Below are 19,256 nucleotides of genomic sequence, written 5' to 3'. Positions count from 1 at the left end.
TAACTTTGCAACTCATACAGTAGTCCAATGACTGGTCATATTGCTATCCAGTCCTTTGTCTTGTGTCTGACTCTTTGTGACCCCAATTGGGGTTCTCTTGGCAAGGATACTAGCATAGTTTGCCATTTATTTTTCCTATTCAAGTTATAGATGAGAACACTGAGCCAAACAAGATAAAGTGACTTGCCACACAGCTAGTTAGTGCCTGAGGCTGTATGTGAATTGATTTACCTGATACAAGATCCAGCATTCTATTAGCTGAGCCATCTAACTGCCCTGGCTGACATATAGTAGGTGCCCAATATTAGGTATTATATGGATGAATCAATTTAGTGTTCAATTAAAGGTATAATAGCCCTAAGGTACTCTGCAGAGGAAAGAATAGAACTGGCATTATGTGTTAAATTCTGAAAATTTCATATTAGGGAAATGATGGGGAAAACTGGAGAGGAAAGAAGCCAGAATGATGAAGGCTTCAAATTCATATTATTAGGGAGAGGAGTGGTTAAATAAACTGGAGACATTTGATTTGAAGATAAGTGTAGGTGGAGTGGATTGAAAGGAGATATGATAGCTGCCTTTGGATATTTAAAGGACTGTCATATGGATCGAAAATATTCAGTTTGACTTCAAAGGACAAAAACTGAAGGAAGAAAAAGAAAAAAATGTCATGCTCAATGTTAGTAAAAACTTCTATCAAATAAAGTTGGGCCAGAAATGAAAGAGGTTACTTGCAAACCTATGGGTTCTTCTTCATTCCCCCACTGGAAGTCTCTAAGCAAATAAATCATGGGTATATATTCCTGGAAGTGAGGTGGAAAGAATTCCTTTTAGCTATGGGCTGGACCAGATGGCTACTGAGATCTGTTCTACTTAAGAAATTCTATGATCCTATCAATCAGATCACAAAACTCTTGTAGAATCAGAATCTCAGCGACAGAGCCAAGAGTCTCTCCTTTTGCCATGTCTGCCTATTCATCTTTACATAGAAATTGGAAGTAATCAAAGTAGCTGATACCATCACATTCCCAGACTTAACCATAGACTGTGTACACATTTAACAGAGATTCCAATTTTCATACTGTCTAGGCCAACCTTGGGTGTGTGACCAGCCTTGAAGCCCCCACTTATTGATGTTATTTTAGTTACAGTTATATGTCTGTACATGCAGACACACATATACACATACACATACACACTCACCTTTGGGGTTTTGAGAATACCTCTTTCCTTCTAACATTTGACTGTTTTATATGGAAAATTTCCATGATCTCTGCAAATTTGTAATAAAATAAATTCCCATAAACCCAAATAAGTTTTGGAGTAGAAATTTCAAGAAAAATAGATGAGATAGATGCAATTAAGAGCCCAAAACAAGTAATAAATTTGTTTTACTTCTTTAATTCTAGTCTGTATTTTACAAAAGCACTGTCTCCTTTAGATATAGCTATTTTGATGACTTTCTGCAATATCAGTCCCTTACCATAAATTTGCACCTACCCTCTTGGATCATAAGGGATAATCTATTGTAGATATTATTCTTCTTTGGCCATTACATATCAATCTTTTGTCAAAATTCTCTCATCTGGGGCACTTAGGTGGCACAGTGGATAGAGCACCAGCCGTGGAATCAGGAGTAGCTGAGTTCAAATCTGACCTCAGACACTTAATAATTACCTAGCTGTGTGGTCTTAGGCAGGCCACTTAACCCCATAGCCTAACAAAAGAAAAAAATTCCCTCATCCATAGCCAAAGTTTTTACTCAGTCTTATTTGATACAACTGTCACTCTGAGTTAGGTAACTGAACTTTCTTTCCTTCAACCTTCCTCCCAGTCACAGGATTGTGATAGTAGGTAATACCTAATGGCAATTTTCTCAGACTTCTTTTGTTCCTTTTCTTATGCCACATACATAGCTTTTTCATTTGAATGGGAGATCCAAAGAATGAGAAAAACCATAGGGACCCAGACCTAGTTTTCTTTTGGGAGTTACAAATATCAAAAATATTTGAAATTGGTGCATCTTGATAAACATGAATTCAGGGAAGACAAAGAAGACCTTGCAACCCTAAGTTGTCTAGAGACTTAGGTCAGAGGCATTGCTTCTGGTACATAATAGGAAACTGGTTAAAAGAAAAAGATGAATTGACTTAGTAGTATGAGCTTTGTGTGTCTTCTCCAAGAGTCAAACCCTTGGTACACAAAATAGCCATCCTCCTAATGAGCATCTAGATGTATTAAATGTTTAATCCTTTCTCCCAAATTTGTTTGATTATCTGCATGTATCTAGCAACAAGTTTTCTGATTTTGAATGAAAATAAATTTAAGATACATCCTTGTTAGATACTCCCTGGCCTCTCCCCTTCTTTTATTGTCTTTTTTGTGTGATATCAGCCTGCATTGGATTATAAGATCCTTGAATTCAGGATTGTTTTACTTTATTTTAAGCTTATTTTTATTTTTAAATCATTGAATAAAATGAACATTTCTATAACAGTATAATAAAAAACTACAAATCTACCTTGTATAGCTTCCCTCCAAATACACAGCAAAGTTATCATGTAAATATCCATTTTTTCTGTCCTTCCACTCTAGAGATGTCTACCATATAGCACAAATATACATAAATATATATATATATATTTGTAAATATATATACTTACATATATATGCATAATTCTTTCTTATTTTACTTTTTATTAATTATATCTATAGTGATTAACACAGGGCTTGGCACTTAAAAAAGGTTTTACTAGTTTATATTAACAATCCCCAGTGCCTGCCACATTGGAGCCTCTTTAAATAAATATTTTTTGACCTTACTCAACTGTTTTACTTTATTGATGATATTCAAGAGGAAATAACCCTCTGATACATAAACTCTGAGGTATGATTTATGAAAGAATTTTAGGACACATAGAAGACAAGGGCTATACCATCACAAGAAAATGGAGAATATATTTTGGCATAGGTGACACTGTAGTATTCCTAAAATTTTACTTGGGCAATCATTGTCTGTTCTATACATATACAGAACTGACCCAGAGTAAGACAGTTGGCAAGTAGCCCTGTACCTATTTTGATACTCTAGTTACAGTATTCTAATAAATCTATGGTCACATCAATATGAGCAATCCCTCCTATGATGCAGATTTCAATTTGTCCATCCTTATTCACATCATGTGTTCTTGACTTGGTATATAAAAACAAACACAGGTGTTGAGCACCAAGTGATAAGTAATCCTTCCTCCCTAGCCACTTCCACATTCTTCTCACATTATGTCTATATAAATGCTTTCTGAAGACCACCATTCATTATTCTTTGTTCTCTGTTCTAGGTTGCCTTATCACTTGTCCTCCTTCTACATTCATACAAACTCTTATACTGATAATATATGGTGGAGTTAAAAATAGTCCTGGACTCTTAAAATATATACCAAAGGGAATGTAAACTAAGGAAGGATATACCAATGGAAGGTAACTTCAAGTTTTTTTTTTTCTTTTCTCTGTATCGTGTTGGAATGACTTCATTTGTGATCACAAAAAGACTTTTTTTTTCCTTTCTGAGAATTAGTATCTATCATCTATTTCTCTTTATCTGTATGCATATATGTATATATGAACTTACATATATATACATATATACATATATATATATATATATATATATTCACATTCATAAAATACTTTTACCTCCCTACCAAGCATTGCTTAGAGTAGAATTTTTCTAAGTGATTTCCACTGCTTTCAGGCTATCTTACAATATCATCTCTCCATATTTATATTAAAAATTACAATGTTTAAAGTTGGTATCAAGGCTGTCTAAACTAAATTAAGGAAACAAAACAATTTAATAGGACAATACCCCAGTCCTCTCTCTCCCATGTGATAGTAGATTAGTATACCATTGTTCTGGAAATTGATTCTCAATGATGCCGAGCCCAAAGTGGTTTGGATCACTGCCAGGATTTCAGCTTGTCAAAATCCTTGGCCAAGAAATGGCTGTGACTTTTTTTTTAATATCAACAAGTCAAGTAGTCATTCATCAGAGCCACAGGCAATCAAGGTGTGTTGGAATGAATTTAGTAATTCAATGGCCCAGATAGATTTTCAGGTCTTCCTATTGCATATGCATGCCTGAATGTACCCTTTCTAGGCATCTTATTTATTTTTTTTTAGATACCATATATTTATCTGAACAGCCAGACCCTCCCATTCTGGAATCTTCTCTGGATGTCATTAAAAACAGATGTTTTGAAATGCCATCATACATATAAGGAAATGATTATAAAGCAAGCAAAAAGTTTTTCTTTTTCTCTCTATTTTTTAATCAGAAGATGGTCTGCGATCCAATATGCTAAGTTTGAAGTTATACACATGGAGTTTGGAAAAAGCAGTAATAATAATAATAGCTGACATTTATAAAGTACTGTGTGCCTTGCAAAAGGTCTAACATGCAACATTCTATTTGATCCCTACAAAAAGCCTTTGGCATACATGCTATTATTATTTTTATTTTACAGATGAAGAAACTGAGACTCAGGGAGCTAGTGTCCTTCCCTTAGACACAAAGTTAATAAATATCCAAGGCAGAATTTGATCCCAAGCCATACCAGCTCCAAATTCATTATCTGATCTACTTCCTATGCCACACTGCTCTTCTGTAGCTGACTGTCTTGGAGAGATTTTCTGAAAATATGTAGATTATGTTTCATGTGGGTTTTACATGTTCTATCCCCTCAGTAAAATAATAATAATTCATATATACGATATCTGTAGCACTTTAGAATTTATAAAACTTATTATATATGTATATATATATATATCTCATTTCATCATCATCATCATTAGCACCCCATTTGTATAGAACTCCGAAGTTTGCAAAGTCCTTTATACATATTATCTCACTTTGTCCCCATCATTACCCTGGGAGATTGTTATTATTATTTCCCCATTTTACACATGGGAAACTGAGATTGAAATTAAGTGATTTGCTCAAGGACGCATATATAGTGCATGTCTGAGGCAGTATGTGATTTCAGGTATTCCTGACTCCAACTCCAACTCTTTCCTCAGGCATCAATCACTTAGCTAACCTTTAATTCTATGATACAGGAGTTATTTTTATTCCCATTTTACACATAAGGAACTTGTTGTTCAGAGAAGTTAAAATGCTTGCTCAGGATCATATAACTAAAAAATATCCAAGCTAGGAATAACATTCAAGTTTTTTTAATTCCATATCCTTCATTCTATCCAATAAATCCCATTACCTTTCAAGGCAGCATAACATAATGTCATTGAGGGCCAGAATTATTTCATTTTTGGATCTGGTACGTTTAGAACAATGTTTTTCATGGTGCTCACTTAATTTTAGATAGATAGATAGATAGATAGATAGATAGATAGATAGATAGATAGATGATAGATAGATCGATCTACATATATGTTGTATACACACAAAAGCAAATGGAATACAGAATTTGCATTTATATACAAGATTCATTCTTAGTTTAGGCATCTCAAAGTTTTACAGGGAAAAAAATGGTCCATGGTAACTATTAGATAAGAATTTATTACATTTCCTTCTTCTATCTGTTTTCTTTGTAGAATGAATATAATTTGACCACTGAGATATTTGTTTAAAGGAATTCAGCATCAGTTCTTTCCAAATAAGCCTTTAACAAAAATTTTACTCAGTGGAAGATGTTAGGTATCCACAGTTTCTCCATATTAGCCCAGTTAGGAAAGCAAATAGTCCTCACTTCTTTGCTCTCTGTCATTCATTAGTTATTACCTTTAGACTGTGGTTTCCATGTATGCCACATGTGGTTGTGGACCATTTAAAGGGAATGCTGTATAAAACAAATCAAGTAGAATTTTGTATAAAGTTTTTGGATGGTTGAAGACATGACACTTTTGTATCCTGTTGCATTGGTGTTAGATTAAATATTTTAAAATTAGTCTATTTTTATCATTTTCTTTACATTGTGAAATAAGTAGAAGTTAAAAAATGAAAATAGTAAAAGGCAATATAGTTTTTTAAATGGTCAAAAAATCAGTCAAACAAAACTAAAAATAGAAATAAAATCACTCATTTTTCTTTTTAGAAAATTACGTTAGTGTAAGTTGGAAAAGATATGACTAGTCAACAGTTCCTCAGGGAAAACAAACAAACAAACAAGCAAGCAAACAGAAAGTATAGCAGGACAGAGCATGACATCTTCAATGGAATGACCCAGAGATCTATATTTGTTCAAAGATACAGAACACATGCTCATTAAATTTACAGATGCTAGAGGTGATTCATCACTTAGAAGTAACTTAGAGTAACATATTAAATTCGAGAGTCAATATTGAAATAAGATCTTGACACATCAAATATAAGAATGGAAATTAATAAAATGAAAATAAATAAGAATAAATGGCAAGTGTTACACCTGGTTACAAAAAAAGGCTCAAAATTACAAGATAGTGTTCATTTGTCTCAAATGTAATTTCTCTATGTCAAATTAATATATTATTACTATACTATAGCAGCAAAAAACTAATAGAGTACATTATTATTTTATAGTAGATGCAAATTTTAAGTAATAAAAATGTTATAGTTGTACTGAACTCTTCCCTCATTAGACCTTTCTTGAATATTTTGTTTCATTTTAGTGTTCTAGTTTATGGACAAAGACAGGTTGGAAAACCAGGTTTAGAGGAAAACCAATACACTGGTAAAAGACCTTAAATCAATGTCATATTAGACTGGTGATAGAAAAGAAGATAGGAAGCAGTAATTAATCCCTTTCCATATACCAAGCACTATGCTAAATATTTTACAATTGTGATCTTATTCGTTCTCATGACAATCATGAAAGGTAGGTGCTATTTTAGAGTAGAGGAAACTGGGACAATTGGAGGTTAAGTGATTTACCTTGGGTTACTTGTTTTTTAGCAAATATCTTCCTTCAAAAATTCTACATACTGTGCCATCTAATTGCTTCACAAAAAAGAAACTTGATGTATATATAAATATATACATTTTTTTCCTTGAGAAGACTCATTGGGAGATATAAAAGTTGTCTTCAGGTATTTGAAAGTTTGTTATATGAGGAAGGCTTTAGATTTGCTCTTTTTGGCTCTAGAGGCTAGAATAGAGAGGAATGGATGGAAGTTGTTTAGTCTGTAAGTCAAGAAACATTTCCTAATAATTAGAACTTTCCAAATTTAAAATGGACTGTCTTAAGTGGTAGGGTTCTCTCTCCTTCAAAATTTTCAAGCAAAATCTGGATGACCACTTGATGGGTTATAGGATAGTGGTTTTTTGTTTATCTGTGTTTATTTGTGTTTGTTTTTATTTGTTTTTTCTCTTTTATGTTTGTTTGGGTTTTTTTCCATGGGCTAGAACAAATGAGAATTGAGGTCCCTTTAGACTCTAAAATTGTGTAATTCTATGATTGTATGACTTTTGCCCTCATTTACTTTTCAGTCTTGGCAAAATGTGTTTGTTTTCCTTTGTTTCAGTCTTAATTCAGAAGTAAATCATCATGTTTCATTTTTCTTTTCATAAGTGAACATCCATTAAAATCACTCTGATCCAAACTAATTCACATATGTATATGATGTACCAAATTAGTCTGGGTGAAAAGTGACAAGGCCTTGGACTTGTGCTATTATGGTATGAACAGACTGAAAAGAATAGATTAGAGAAATGCTGAGGTGGCATTATTTTACTATTAAAGAAATCTCTGGAAAATGCTATAACAACTAAATCTCACAAGAATAACTCAGAATCATGGATTCTTTTAAGATTTATACTGTTGTATCTTCACTAAACTACAATAAACATTTTGGCATATGAAGGTAGTATAAACAGTATTATTTTTCCATTCTAAATTGCTAGATGTCTTTAGAAAGAAAGTAAAATATTAACAATAGCTTGATCATATAAAGTATGGTCATACGTTTTCTGTTTCAAAGACTTTCATCAGTATTTCAAAAAAATGTACTGTTTCTTCAACAGAATGAAAGTCATTCATAATATGGCATTATCTCCATTAATCTATGTCTATACCAGAAGTGGTTAAAATGAAAACACATAGGGGTCACTTTGCTGTTGCTATTCTTTATTCTTGAAGAAGACCGGGTCATCAATAAATGATGTAATTTGGATTAAAGTGAAGCAGTGTTGTGCAAAGACACCATTCTCAGTATATCTCCCAGAACCATCTGAACCTCAGTAGTCTGAGACAGTAGAAACAAGATGACTGCTGTTGGCTCAAAAAGGTCATACATGGAGAAAGCACATTTGTTAACACACAGGTACAACCTGTTCTTTTTCTTCAGTCATATTTGATTCTTCATTAATTACTTTGGAGTTTTCTTGGCAAAGGCTCTGGAGTAGTTTACCATTTCCTTCTCTAGCTCATTTTACAAGTGAAGAATAGAGTCAAGTGAGGTGAAATGATTTGCCCAAGATCAAATAGTAAGTTTTTAAGACCAGTTTTGAGTTAGAGAAGATGAGTTTTCCTGACTTCAGTCACAGAACTTTGTCCACTGTACAATTTAGTTGGCCCACACAGGTATAGTATAGAGGGAGAATTCATGCTTCTGATGATGGAGGACATTCATCAGGCTGATATCATCCCTCTGATCTGCTGGTCCCTGCTCATAAAGTAATGTCTAAATTTCTCTGCATCCTTGTTGGTCAGTCTTTTGGTTTTGAGGAATCTTGGATTCTGTGGCTCTTCTTTGGGGCACTTCACTTGGCTGGTCCCTATTGGTCTCAGCCAAGTGATGTTCTAGTAGCTTTTACAGATGTATATTCTTAAGGGAGTTTCTCCCCACTATTAATCTTCTCTTCTCATTCATTCAGGACCAAGCAATTCACCTCAGCTTTATGTCCTTGGATATAGTGACTTCAACATCTCTCTGAAAAGAGCAAAGATAACATATTCAATAAATGCCAGGAATCTTAGGCAAAGATTAAATCTTTCCTTTTTCATCTATATGTCTAGGGAGATATGAAAATGTTTTATTAAGACTGGAAATACTGGTAAAGCTAATTATTAACTATTCCTGCCATTCAGTTTGATTTTCCATGTAAATGAATTTGAGTCAAAACAAAAGGTCATTTTCCTCCATGCACTTGTTGCTATCTTCATTATGCATATCAGTATTAAAGTCTAGAAACTTTGGTACATGATTTGGACAAAAAAAGAAAGTTTCCTACACTATTCACACACACACACACACACACAAACACACACACACACACACACACACACACACATACACACACACACACATATATATATATATATATATATATATCACTCCTATCATTCCTGAAAATAAAGTAAGCCTTTCCCACTAAAGAAAAATGATGTAAAAAGAGAGATTAATCACGTTAAATAGTGAATGTAATTTTCTAAACCAAGGTTTTCTATCTCATAAACTCATAAACTGAAGTAAAAATGAGTAATTTGTATCTGTTCTCTAGGCAACAGTTTTGCTACCTTAATGATTATTTGTCCTACCTTGTCATTTTATAAAAGAAAGTAAGTCCAGAAATATTAAGTAAACAGGAACTTACACTTGTGTTATGGCAGATTAGGGACTACATTGCAAGTAAATGATCACTTGCAACTTCAGGAATTTTGAAATATATATTTTTCAAATAAAAATACACTCTTGGGTAACATGTTGTTGAAGAACCATAGGATGAATAGATAGATAGATAGATAGATAGATAGATAGATAGATAGATAGATAGATCGATAGATAGATCGATAGACAGACAGATGGATGGATGGATGTATGGATGGATGGACAGATGGATCAATCAATGAAAAAGCTTCAATTTAGAGAAGGAAAAATGATATTTAAAGCAGTGGAAAATTTTTTGACCTATGAAACTCAAGTGCTAGAATCTGGATTAAAACATCTTGAAGACTGACTCAGCTTAATTCTACATGTAAATGTCATTACATAATGAAACTTGAATTTCTAGGAAAAGCAAATGGTAAGACCTTTATTTTTACCTACTCTGAAGGTCACATATGTCAATGAACAAAATAAATTCCAACAAGGATAATGTCAAGTCCTGCATTTAGGTTAAATAAGGGGAAAGAATACCAAGAGAAGGTCAGACTGGAAGAGAAAACTTTTCTTAACAAGAGTTCATGTGAAAAAGTTCAATAGCTCTTTGTAAATTTTCAGTACAATATGCGCCAACAGTCTGACACTCTAGCCAAAGCAACTAATGAAATCTTAAGCCATATTATTAGAAAAAGAGAACACAGGAAACTATAGCCTCTCTGTGCAGCCGCATTGCTTGGTTCACATCTGGATCACTGTTTTCAGTTTTATTTGAAAGAATTCAATGTTTTAAGAGGGACAGTGAAAAACTGTCCTTGCTTCATCTAGCAGTGAAGGTGGTCTCTAAGCCATAGTGAATGACTAGCAGTTGGAGGAATTTGGCAAACTCAGGTATGAGATACAATAATCGTTTATATTATTTGAAGACTTTTTTTTATAAACAATACAAATGAACAATTATTCATACTTCAGGTTTGCACCCAGGTTTGCTCCCAACCAAGTAGTGAGAAAGGCAGTATGGAACTTTTCCCCATTATATTCATCACTTTTTCCAGGGTCATGTCCTTAATACAACTTAGAGACAGAATTCAAAGACATGTTTCGTCATTCTGAACTTACATGTTCTTTGAATGTGCTTGGAGAACTTCCAGAGCCAAATTAGAACCAATGGAAGAACCTTATGGGAAGATAGAGATGGTCTTAATATAAGGCAGGATTTCTCAGAAATAGTGTTATCTAGAAATTTAATGATTATTGTTTCTTTGCTTTTATAATGTTATTACAAGGGAGATGGATCAATAGAGATTTTTAAGTAAATTTAATTGATGGACTTTTAAGGTATTGAACTCTTTCACTCTAACTACTCAAACCATTGTTCTTCATTCTCAGAGAAAGCCAATGATATTACCATACAAATTGGGTTAATTTAGACAGAGCTGCACAAAGTCTCAGCTTTAGTCTCTCCTCCAGTGTCAGTAGCAAGGCAGTAGTACATGACTGGTCTTAAACCAAGATCCAGTGGATCACTCTGACTTGTCTAAACTAACATATTCCCTAGGCCTCAATTTGTTAGTAGCTACTCTCATTCAATTATTAAAAGCTAGGTAAAAATTTAGACAAAAGTTGGCCTAATTCACGATTACAAAAATATTAATCTGGAAAGGGAAGACCCTTAATATTTCTGGTCAGGACAGAAAAAACTACTATTTACACCCATTCTAAGCCTTCAGATCCATAGACCAAATGACTCAAAGGATTTATCTGCAATTTGGTTTGGAGACACAACTCCATTACTTCTAAGATACTATCTTAGAGGCATCATAATGTGATGAATAGAAAGATCTCTGTAGCACCAACAAAACTTGCATTCAAACATAGTATATGCAAAGTACTAGCTGACTGACTATGGGCAAGTAATTAACTCCTTAGTATCCCCAGGAAACTCTCTGAAACTTTAAGTCACAAAAAAGTGAGAAGTACCCATCTGCATATATGGCAGAATTTCCACAACAGTATTTTTTAGACAAATAAAAACACAGTTCTAGAAAAGAAGGAATCATATAAAAATAAAAACAGACAATAACAAGGAAAAATTTCCACAATTTTTCTAGCCTTAATATTATGTTAAAATGTAATAAAGAGTACCAGAAGAGAGTCTTAATTTTTAGTCCCAGGTCTTCTCTAACTTAACCTGTTATCTCTATCAAAAACTCCTGTCTGACCCTGAATTTCCTCATCTACAATATTTGAAGTTTGGAATAAATGTGTTTTAACTCATTTTAATAAATATTTTAATAGTCTTATGGTATTTGTAAACATGAATGTACATAAGCAACAATAATATTTTTCTCCCTAATATTTGATCATTTGCTTTCCTTCTCAATAATAAGATTGGAATGAACAAATTAATTGTCAATGATACCTACCAATTGCCTCTTCAATGTTAGTAACTAAAAGAATTAAAATCTTGTAGAAGAAAAGAAGCACCATGAATAGAACTCTCAGTTTGGAGTCAGGAAGACCTGGCTTTATATCCTGCATTAGAAACTTATTATTGAGGCAGTTAGATGGCTCAGTGAATTAGAGAGTTGGGTCTGGAATCAAGAAGACCTGAGTTCAAATGTGCCCTCAGACACTCAATAGATTTGTGACCCTGGGCAAGTCACTTAATCTCTGTTTGCATTGGATAATGATATGGTAAACCACTCCAGAATCTTTGCCATGAAAAACCCCATATGGGTTCTCAAAGGATCACACCCAATTGAATGACTCAACAGTAATGAAGCTGTACATCTGTTTCTACGTCTGCAAATAAAGAAAATAGCACCTAACTTCTAGGTCTCTTGTGAGAACCAAATCAGCAATGACCTTGATTTTTTTAACACAGGAGGCAACTGAAGGGTAAATATGAAGGGTAATATGAATTTATTCACGATAAAAAGAGCATTGGGAACTAGGTTTAAGTCTTCTTGGAGACAAAAATATAGGGGAAATCAAGCCCCAAGATGAGTTTGGCTGTCATTAATAATATGTCATAGCATAAAAGTTAGTTTAATATTTGTTTTATTTACAAATAATAGAGAAGAATTGGAAGGGGAAAGGAAAAAGAGAAAAGGGGAAGTCAATCATATACATATCAAGTCAATCATATACATAGTAGCATATAATAAAACTCTGATAAGACTGGCACTGTATTGAAAAAATATAGGAACACAGATCCATTAAAGTGGTCCATTATGGGGTAATCACAAGTGGTGAAATGTTTCCAGGAAAGGAATATTCCTTTCCAATAATGGAGGGTACTTAAACTCTGATCTTGATGGTTTCCTGGAGTTGACGAAATTAGATGTTGTCAGGGAACATGGAGGATTTTTAAGGTACACAGATGCAAGTGGGGGGGTAAACTGGTAGTTGGCAAGAAATTATTTTAGGACACATAGCTTTATTAATCTTAAAAATATTGCTTAGTAATTTTCCTGAACTAATTATAGCAATGATTTCCCTACATAGATTCTATGAACTCCAACCTCCTTAAGAAGAGAGTATCATGGGGGTCCTTAAGACCCCTATGATTTGTCTTACAAAAAGATGAATACCCTGAGATCTTTTCAGTGAAATATCCAAGATCACAAAGGATTCGTGGCAAATTTTTTCCCCTTTAAATGGAAATAGATTGTTATTAGTAACTCATTAGGTCACGATCATAACAAATGGAATGGACAAGATTCTGGAACCTATTGGACTCACTATGTACCCTATGTAACGGAATTACAATTAATTTAAGATATATGTGTGTGAAAGGCAATTGAGAAATTATAGAAATGGTTTAAACAGAATAGTCAATTCTGCTAAAATGTATGTTTCAAAAATGTGAATTTGTTCCAATGAAATTTAAATGTTAGGGGATATTTTGATTAAAATCCAATTGTTTGTGCATGGTTTCTTCATACTGAACTCAAAAACTTCAAGTTTGTCAAAGTAAAATGCCAGAGGATATCTGATCTGCACTATCTCTACCTCACCCAACCCCTTCTACATGACATCTGGGAAGACCCAGAATTGAGATTTGTCTAGCTTGCTTACACCATGGGTGCAGACTGTGCAACAACCCAAGGCCTGAACTTGGCCACATTTATTGTAGTACTTATCTATTTCTTAATCAATGTATGCTACAATTTTATTAGTTTCCTATTTTTTTGTATCACTGATGAAGTTTTTGAATGCTATGGCCCTAACTTCTTTTTTCCCCCTATAAATTCTGTGTTTTTTATTGTAGAATTTTACATAGAGTAGTATTTTGTGGAAGCACATATTCTAAAACAGAATTGTGTATATTGATGTAATCTTTCATTCCTAAGTTTGAAAGCAAAAGTCTTTCATCCCCTTAATCACAAATTTCTAAATTTAAAAAGCTAAACACATGAATTAAAAAAGTGATTTTTTTTTTCAAAAGATAGCTGAACAACTCATCAGAAAGACAAAACACATTCAAGGCTGCTTTAGTTTGAGAAGAATATTTTAATAAAACCATGGGGAACATTGTCTATATTTCCTTTATTGAGAAAAATACATGTTCAGAGTAATTCAGTCTGAATCCTAGAAGACAAACTATATAAATATTTTTCAGGTATAAGACCTCCTCTTAACTTTGGACCTGAATAAAGAACTCTACTGTTTTTTTTAAAGGTTAAAAACTGTGCAAACAGATGACAAATTAGCACCTATTAGCACCCTATCAAGATTGATCTCTGTAATGGAAAGAGCACTGGATTGGTGCTAATCTAAGAGGCACTGCAAAATAGTAATATGCTATTAGAGTGGTCATTTACTTTTGTTAGCACTTAGTTTAAAACATTTAAAAATAGATATCACCTTTTTGTCTGATTGGAAAATAAGACATGATGTGCTGATTGTGTTGTGAGACAAAGATATCATCAATGGACAGTTCAAATGACTTTTATTACCCATGAAATGTAAAAAATCCCAAAGTAGGACTTTCAGTTTTTTGAGCACGTAATTTGTGAGTGATCTAAAGAATTTCATGGGAAAATACAGTATAGGATCAAAAAAAACTCAGTTGAGTTGAGATCTTCATTGATTGTGGGAATACTAACAGAGTTGAAATCAATGATTCAATTTGTAGTAATATTTGAAATCCTAAGTTAATGAGTTGCTGTAAAGAAGAAATGGGCAAATTGATCAATAGAACACCTTGAATTCCTACTAATATAAATCAACTTTTTAAAAATAAAATATGTTCTTTACATTTGTTCTCATATATGTGTCAAGGATTAATGAATTCAATTCAATATCTTATGTATTTAGTGTCCAGTAGATTATGGGAAAGTTCAGATATATTCCTCTAGAACATTTTGGTTGTTTTGAAGTCAAATTCATTATTGAATGACTGAAAAGATGCATTTATGGATTCATTTTCTGTTCACTGTGATATTTTCCTGACTGGTTTTCTAACCTTTCCATTTCTATAGACTATTACCAGAGCAGGATATTATATTAATTACATTATATATACCTAACATTCATATCCTCTTATAAATTGTTCCCAAATAACTAAAGATTAAATGAAGGTATTTCTCCAGGGTTTTTAAGATTTTGTGATGAACAAAACAATAAATATTCATGCTTATTATTCTTAAATTGCTATGGATTATTATCATAAGCATGAATAATTCTTATCCTTGTTTTTTTCTATATGATTCTTTTTAATCTTTCATCTGATATTTTTTGATTGTATCATCCTTGGTGATATGCTATCACCAAAGTTCATTCAAGAAGGCTCTTCACATGGACCTTCAAGTAAGTCACAATTGGATTCTTTAGAGATCACAGTAGTCTCTACATAGCTTTCTTAGGAGAATGTTAAATATTAAATGTTTTATTTTTGTTGGAAAGCAATTCTAATAACCTGTTAAGACAATTGTTCAGCTTTAATTTTATCTAACATTTCTATCCACTAACCTGTGTGAAGGTGATTCTCTGGCTAGTGATACCACTCTTATTACTTGATGATATTTGTTCTGGAAGAACACTATGACATCAGGGAGGTGATGCCATGACAAGCACATGAATTAAATTTGAATGAAGGGGTGCTGTGTTAAGTCACCAGCCTCATTTTTTCCCTCCAGTACCATCTGGGTCTTGAGGCCAAATATGAATCAGGATGACTAGAGATGGCCCTGGATGCCAGGGAATCAGAGTTAAATGATTTGTCCAGGGTCACACAGCTACTTAGAGTCTAAAGTCAGATTTGAACTGCCATCCGCCTGACTCTAAGGTCAGTGCTCTATCCACTGCACCAACTAGCTGCCCATATTCTTATTACTTTACAAACCACACTTGGCTGATTGGTAAATAGATCACTAAGTATTTGTTGAGCTTGATCCCTGAAAGGGAGTGTTTATCTTAGAGGTGAAAACTAGCCTTTCAAATAAAGAAAAGCTCATCACTGGAAGGATGCTGTCAGATGATGTGTTTCTTGGAGTTTCAGAACTTATTAAGGCGTGTAAAGATTACAATCTGCATTATTCCAAAATGTTTACACTCCAATAAAAGCCAAAAGCTTTTGAACCATTTATTCTTTCAGCTGCTGAATTTGGAGTAGAAGCTGTTATATGAAAAAAGCCCTACTATTTACTCCAGATGAAATATTTTAAAGTTTTTTTTTTATTTTTTAAACTCTCAAATTAAGAAAAATGGAATGTTTTCTGTTGACAATAAGCACATTCCTAATAAAAATAGCTTTTACTACCAAGGGGTGTTAGCAGTTGTATTTTCAGGTTCTGATCTGGTATTCACTTTTTTTCCTTATAATATGAGGAAATTGTGCTTATATCTTTACTGCAATTAACTTGATCTGATCATATGTAAGACAAACGATTTAAGCAGAATAGATGAAAATATGATGAGATTTCTACATTCCTATAAAATAATTTTTTACATGTACACTGGCATGTAGAGTTCCATCAGACAGCATTTTCACAACAGTCTTGTGATGGACTTTTAAAACTCATCATTATTTGTCCCACTTCCTACTCTTCCAATTTTCTCCTTACCACAGACCATGTGGTCTGCCATCCAATAACAATGACTACCCTCTTCTTCCTCACACACTTTGCTCCATTGCTATCTCTAAACTATATATATTGTCACTAACTGTGCTCCAAATCTAGAATTGTCTTTTTCTTTTTCCATTTCCTGACTTCCCTGGCTTTCTCCAGGTCTCAGTTAAAGTCCCATCTTCTGCAGGAAGCACTTCCCAATCCTCCTTAATTATACCACCCTCTCTATCAGTTTACCCCAAATTTATACTTTATAACTTATCTATACATAATCAATTTTATGACATCTCTAGACTCCTTTGGAATTAGGAACTATTCCAAGATTTTCTTTGTATTCCCAGGCACAGTTCTTGGATATAGTAGGCACTTAATAAAAGCTAATTGTCTTACTGACTTGACAAATACATATGCATGATTTTCTTTGAGCACACATATATTCTCGTTTGGACTTTTTGTAGAGTTATGTCAGTGTCAATACTGAGTGAGATTCATGGTGTAATGAATTAAGCAAACAGTATAAACTTCTTAAAATACAACAATGTATTAAGAACTCTTTTAAATAGAGATAAAAAGACAAAAATGAAACAAAAAAATGAAAATTCACATTCTATTGGTGCTATGAAGATGTGAAACATGCCTATATATATGAATATTCAGATAATAGATGCATTTCAATGTACATACATGCATCTATGCAAATATATAGGCATATAAATATTTCTTATAAAAAGGACAAAACCATTTTGCTTGGGAAGCAGTAGCAGCATAGGAAATCAGGAAAGGATTCATTTGGAGGTGATATTTAAGTTAATCTTGAAAGGAAGAGAAACATTCTAAGAAATGGAGGTACGTAGGGAGCCATTTCGGAAAAAGGAGAAAACTTGTGCAAAGATATAGAGATGGAATGTTCTGTATAAACAGGAGTATGTTGGCAAATGTTTAACAACAGGCTCTCTCAAAAAAAAATCCATCACACTAATAATATGCATTATTAACGTGTTTCCCATCTCTTCTAAACTATAGACAATCAATAAAAAAGATAAATTAAGACCAGAAATGCAATATTTGACAATTCTGGATCATAAATGTTCACATGGAAAATTTAACAATTGAATTTCTTAAACCCATACTATCCAGGGAAGAACAAACCTGCAGTCTAGCAGCATTATAATAGTCATGATGAGGAGTAATATTCAATTAACCTGGGAAGGTCAGTTGTAGTATGAAGAAATCTACATGCCAAAAAAGGGTTTGCATTTTTTTCTAGAGTTCTTTAGCCATTTTTATTTCATGGACTATTTTGATGAAGTCTATGGATTACTTTTCAGAATAATGTTGTTAAATACATTACATTCATAGAATCAAAAAGGAAAGAAATTGTTTTGAAAGATATTTATCAAAATATTAAAATAAAATTTTAAAAAGTCATATACCCATATCAAGAATTCTTCCTTTAGAGCAAACAGGGAGCTATTATTATGTTTTAAGAAAGTGATATGGTAAGACATTTACATAGGAATGTTTAATACTTAATTTTATTTTGAATTTAAACAACATAAAGAATGAACATTTGCAAAGAAAGTAGAATAGAAATTATGGATTATGTATGACTGTGTCAAGGATGGAGAACTGAGCAACTAGAGGGAAGGAGACCAATTAGGAAGAGTAAAGCATACATGTAGAGACCCACAAGCCAGCATCTTTAGGGCACATGTGTTTACTGATTAATGTGTCCACACACACACAACAGAGCTGCCTGCTTTCATTTGGCAGGGATGAACCACATGACATAAAACTGAAAACAATCTCTTTTTAACAAGAAGTCCACTGGGGTTAATAACTTACAGAGTGGGCCTCTGCTCCAGCTGCACACCCCACCACATATGCTCTTCGATGGGAGCTGATAATGCATTCCAATATCGCAAAGCAGATTCTGTGATTCCATGGCCATCTGTCAGGAGGGGTAGGAGCTCTCCCCCATTTAGCCACACACACTTAATCTGGGTTCATTTTAGACTTTATGAGCATTTAAGTTACAGCCAATCAAATTGTCATATACCAAATGAAAATAGCTCTGTTAGGGGTAAATACAGGGAAAGGAGAGTTGAGAGATGGGGGAAGTTGGGTCAGGCATGGAGCTTGCCTTAGACAGAATTATCCTCTACCTGGGTCTTTGGTGTCTGTGGCCACCAACAATGTTTCCTCTACTGGAGTAGCCTGGCTCAAATGAGTCTGTTGTGCATTTGCACTGACCTGAAAATTCTGGGAAAAAGATTTATCTACTGACTGACATAGAGATTGCCAGACTGAACACAAGATAGTTAAGTGCACAGTCTCAGATGCTGCCAAACTGATCCTGCTCAAGGCTTTGATGCTTTTGGGATCCTTACTTCTCTTTGACCCTGTGCTCCCAAGAGAGAATTAGCATTGTTCCCTGCTGCTAAATATACATAAACAAAGGAAGAGTTCAGATCAAATGAACTATACAACTTTAAAGTTTCAATAAAAAATAAATTATAAAAGTAGTCAAACTTCCCTTATTTTTCACACTGTAACCATTGGTATTTTCAAGCCCAATTGTCATTT

Source organism: Macrotis lagotis, chromosome 3 (genome assembly GCF_037893015.1).
Source record: "Macrotis lagotis isolate mMagLag1 chromosome 3, bilby.v1.9.chrom.fasta, whole genome shotgun sequence".
Classification (NCBI taxonomy): domain Eukaryota; kingdom Metazoa; phylum Chordata; class Mammalia; order Peramelemorphia; family Peramelidae; genus Macrotis; species Macrotis lagotis.
This window is presented reverse-complemented; position numbering follows the sequence as displayed.